The sequence below is a fragment of the Labrus mixtus genome, chromosome 5 (assembly GCF_963584025.1).
Source record: "Labrus mixtus chromosome 5, fLabMix1.1, whole genome shotgun sequence".
In the NCBI taxonomy this organism is placed as follows: Eukaryota; Metazoa; Chordata; class Actinopteri; order Labriformes; family Labridae; genus Labrus; species Labrus mixtus.
In genome coordinates, this window is record NC_083616.1 from 7,108,896 (window position 1) to 7,113,857 (window position 4,962).

The 4,962-nt window shown below is 41.8% G+C and overlaps 1 protein-coding gene across 1 annotated transcript in view; it reads right to left on the reverse strand.

Moving 5' to 3' along the window:
• Positions 1–4,486: 4,486 nt before the first annotated feature.
• arid3c (AT rich interactive domain 3C (BRIGHT-like)) overlaps positions 4,487–4,962 on the reverse strand; it is a 37,660-nt gene continuing 37,184 nt past the window's right edge. Inside the window, exon 8 of the mRNA XM_061037511.1 lies at positions 4,487–4,962. This exon is cut by the window's right edge and continues 4,032 nt beyond it. The gene's annotated coding sequence lies outside the window, so the exon portion shown is untranslated.

Sequence of the window (4,962 nt, forward strand, 5' to 3'; positions counted from 1 at the left end):
TTTTTTTTTGTGCTATATTTGGAAAATACAGAAAATACCAAGGATTGATTGTGTGCTGTAAGTTAAATAAGATAAAGAATTTGGATGTAACTTTTTTCTTATAATAAATGTGGTGAATAAGTAAGAACTGCCTGCTGTCTGAGGAAATGAAGGTGTATTTTGTCACACAAAGTAATGAGTGATGTGCAGTAATGATCAGCTCTGATTGGATAACACACACTCACACACACACACACACACACACACACACACACACACACACACACACACACACACACACACACTGTTTTCCTCTCTGTCTGCTCCATCTCACACCTCTCCTGCAGATTGATGGCTCACCTTACTTTATTGTAGTGTTATTGATTAGCAGGGTGCTTGTCAGTGGTGCATAAAATTAACACAGTGTTATAGGGCCATGGATTTCTGTCAGCGCCTGACAACATAAGCCATTATTGGACGCCTGCTGCTAATTTGTTTGTGTTTATTCAGAAGTATAAAGTAACGTTCAGACATAATAAGTCTATTACCTGCAGATCCTGGTCAGCCGTCAGCACACACTAATCTCTGCTGCTCCTAATTACATCAGCTTTTCAGCCTTAATTAACCAATCTTTAGCCCATTTTACTGCTTAATGCAGCTCTCAAACACTCTGCATCAGTTCACCCTCCTGCTTCTGCTGACTGAGACTTTCCATGTCCACATTGTTACTTTAAAGAGACAAATCTGCTCTTTAAAAATGTCTGTTTAATAAACTCTGTTTGATGTATTGCTGTCTGACTCTGCAGTGAGAGATACAGAAAAAAAGGTTTTGTAGTTTTCATCCTGCAGTCACATCTCAGTGATGTAGATTTAAATACTAAGGGCCCTATCGTAAGCCCTGTGCAGAGCTTCCCAGCGCAGGGGTCTTTCACATTTTCCACCTGACCCGGTCTGCATTTTCTTTACCCAGTGCTCACGTTGTTAAAAAGGCAAATTAACTTGAACTCCTCATAGCCCCCAGAAGGTGTGTTTGTCTTAAAATGAAGTGTGGTCAGACGAACAGGTGGAGCATTTCCATCTATGTGTCTTCTGTGTTTTCTGTGGGTTCAGAGGCACAATAAAAGGGGTTGAGAAGTTAAATGGTTAAATGGTCCAGCTGGAGTTTTGTCTGTTTAAGTCTAGAGACTGGAATTCAACAAGCCAGCCTGCAGGATCAACTGTCTCTCAAAGGATTGAGAACTTACACTCTGATTGGCTTCATTATACACCTATGTATAATGAAGGGAGTAAGTCCAACCTTTGCCTTACTTAAAGCTCAAATTGTGCACCACTTGTCAAGCAACGGTAGGTTGGACATATTACACTTTGTGACAGAGATAATCACGAGTTCATGTGACAGCGATGGATAAGTCTCTGAGATTTGACCCGTCAGGCCAACACAACAGAGGCATTAAAAATAAAACAATCAGAACCATTTCTGTTCGGAGACAGTTTGTACAGTTCAGAGTAAACAGCCTTCAAGGAGTCTCTGGATGGGGTCCTGGAACTCAGGACTCTGTGGTTCTACTGTGGGACTTGTGGGTGACACCTTTAGGGGGGTGATTGGGAGGAAGGGCCTACCCGATCTGAACTTTGTTATTTGACTTCTGTGCTAGTTTAGCTGACTTTAAGGTCGTATCATCTGATCTGCTGCGTATTGTATTGGACATGTGGTTGAAGAGAGGAGCAGAGCTGTCATTTGATCACCACCTGATGGTGAGTTGGATCAGATGGTAAAGTTTGGCAGAGACCCTGTCTGTGAGGTCTTCAACTCTCAATTCTGTAAGAATTTTCCCTTGCATCTTGGGGGAGGTTGGAGACATGGAGTCTGAGTGGTCCAATGTTCAAAGCCTCCATTTTGGAAGCAGCCGCTAGGAGTTGCGCCCAGAGGTCTATATGTGCCTGCCCTGGCGGCAACTTCAGAACCCGCTAGTGAATACCAGCAGTGAAGGAAACAATCAGGCCAGAAGAAGGAGGCCTCTCAGGCTTGGTTGAGTAGGTATTGGGTGGAAGGGCTGCGGCTTCAGTGGTTGTGGAAGCAGAAACATGGGTGTGAGAGGAATTAGGAGAGGCTATGGAGAAAGACTTTCGGCCGGCCTCAAGGAGTTTGGGCAAACCGTCAGGCGTCTCAGGAGGGGAAAACAAGGCTTGTCCCAGGTTGTTATCAGCAGGGGTGGAGAACTGCTGAACAGGACTGGGGATATCGTTGGGCAGAAGAACTCCTGAACCCAGCCAGCACATCCTCTGAAGGGGAGGCAGAGTCTAAAGATCCGGAAACCATTGACCTGGGCAGAGGTCACTGAAGTACTTTAAGAGCTCCTTGGTGGGGGGCCTTAATGACCATAGTTCTTTTCTGCATGTCAATCTCCACTCTCTCTCCCAGTCTCCTATATGTCCTATCGAATAAAGGTAAAGTCCCCCCCAAAAAAGAAGTCTAAATAAAGACCCTCAGTTGCATCTCTGCTTTTTGCTGATGATGTGGTTTTTTTTGGTTTCCTCAGGCTGTGACATTAAGCAGGCATCGGGGCAGTTTGCAGCAGAGTGCGAAGCGGCTGATATGAGGGTCAGCAGCTCTAAATCCAAGGCCATGCTTCTCTGTCGGGGGGATGGCTATTTGTCCCAATTGAAGGAGTTCAAGTATCTCGGGGTCTTGTTCAAGAGTGAGGGTAAGATGGACTGTGAGATTAACAGGCTGAACGGTGCAGCATCGACAGTATTGTACCGTTGTACCGTACCGTAACATCATGGGGAAGAGGGAGCTGAGTCTGAAGGCAAAGCTCTCGATTTACCAGTCGGTCGTTGTTCCAACCCTTACCTACAGTCAAGACATTTGGGTAGTGACTGAAAGACTTATCACTGATACAAGAGGCTGGATTGGTTTTCCTCAGAAGGGTAGTATAAGACTCATCCATAGAGATAGGGTGAGGAGCTCAGACACTCGGGGGGAGCTCGGAGTAAAGCCAACTATCCTCCTTTCAATTTATGAAAAAATATTCTCAATTTCCTCAGAGATGTCAGCTGCAAGTGACACAGACACAATCTCAGATTTGTTGGGTTAAGGTACCAAAAGTACTTAGTAATTTCAGTTGAGTTTTATTGTTATAACAACACATTTTGTTTTAAATCTTGTGTTGTTGAATGATAAATTAACTAACCTTCAACAAAAACATGATACTGCAAGAGAATAAATGCTGGTTTGCAGATGGAGCTGTGTCTCCAACTTTCCAGTGTATTCTTTTACTCAGGTGTTGCTGTGTAATCACAGGTGGAAGAAATGCGTGGAGAGCGTCTCACTGATGTTAAAACATGATTTTATTTTGAAACACACTACATGTCAAATGGAAAAAACAGGAAATTCTCTCACCTTTTTTTCTTTTTAGTACATTTTAACCCCTGAGCACCAGAATCCAGCCTTCCCATGATGCACTGGATTCCTCCAAGATTAAACAAGGAAATAAAGTTTAATACACAGCTAATAAAGCGATTATCGTCTAAAGGCTACAGCCTAGCAAAGCTCAAATACAGCGTAAACAACATGTTAGTACACAATTCTTTTCTTTTCTTTTCTGCATGCAGAGCACTCGCTCGCTCTTTACTCCTCTGCTTTTTGGTTTGACAGGATTAAAATCAGCTCACTCACAGGTTAAACTGTGATCATTTAAAATCACTCACAGGTTAAACTGTGATAATTTAAAATCAGTCACATTGAATCTATGATTATATAAAACCAGTCACAGGTTTAACTGTAATCATTTTAAAATCTCTCGCAGGTTAATGATCCAGGATCATCACAGACGGACGATCCGGTACAATTCTGTTGCTCAGATTGTAAAATTTGTTTTAAATACAAACTCAGCTGGGTGTGTGTTCAGGTGAAATCATGTTAAGAAACATGATAACACCTGATTCCCAGGTAAAGACAGGTCTCTGATCTTACAGTCAGTACTGTAATTGAATCAGAAATATAATCTCATTATTTGCTTTAAAGCTCCTGTCTCTTTATCTCTGCTGACAGAACTCGCGTTCTGATTCTTCACACACAGCCAGACTCTTATTTCACCTTAAAGTCATGATAACATGCACACCTCTGCATCCGTTTGTATTTTCAGTTTGAACATCTGAGTGACTGAGGGGTTACTGATCCAGGTGTCTCACGCTCTGATGGTCCTGGATCAGGTGTTTAAACATATATATATATATATATAGATTAAAGATGTTTGGCTGGACTAACAGATAATCCATCAGTCACATGAAACCTCAGAGCTGTGAAGAGGGAGAACCAGCTACTTCTGTTTGTCTGTAATGATCTCCATTAATGTCCTCATAAAACACAGGATTCACCTGCATCATGTCTACTCTCTTTTCACAGTTAGTGCTTTTCAGAGAAAACCAGCAAGATGTGTCAATTCAACTCAAGTCTTTTATCATCACCAGCATCATGGAGGTTTATTTTCCATTTTAGCCCTGATGTCATCACCTTCCATAACCTTTATTAGAGAAATAAAGTTATGGAACAAACAGTGTCCTGGTTAAAAAAAAAACATGTTTAACTCCTTCTTGTTTCTGATTCATGTTAAATAAAGCTCCTGGTTTGAATGAACAAACACGAAATACTGTTACAGAGTTCAGATCACTTTTTCTGTTAAGATTCTGTTTTGTTTTTTTCTCTTCTCCGAATGCTTTCAGATGTCTGTCAGCCCCTCTTATCTGAGGTTTCTGTTGGAAAAGCATTATGGGAGTTGTAGTTGACACCTCAGCCTCAGTTTTCATGTCATCATAAGATTTTCTAATTAACCATATTGTCATAAAATCAGTGAAGAGTTCAAACTGAGAGTCTCTGACGTCGTCTACAGTGACTTCTTTTTTTAAATAAAATAAATAAATCCCTCTTCACAGCTCTGCCAGTGTTAGACGTGTTGGTGTGCGGGATGTTGAAGTGATGTG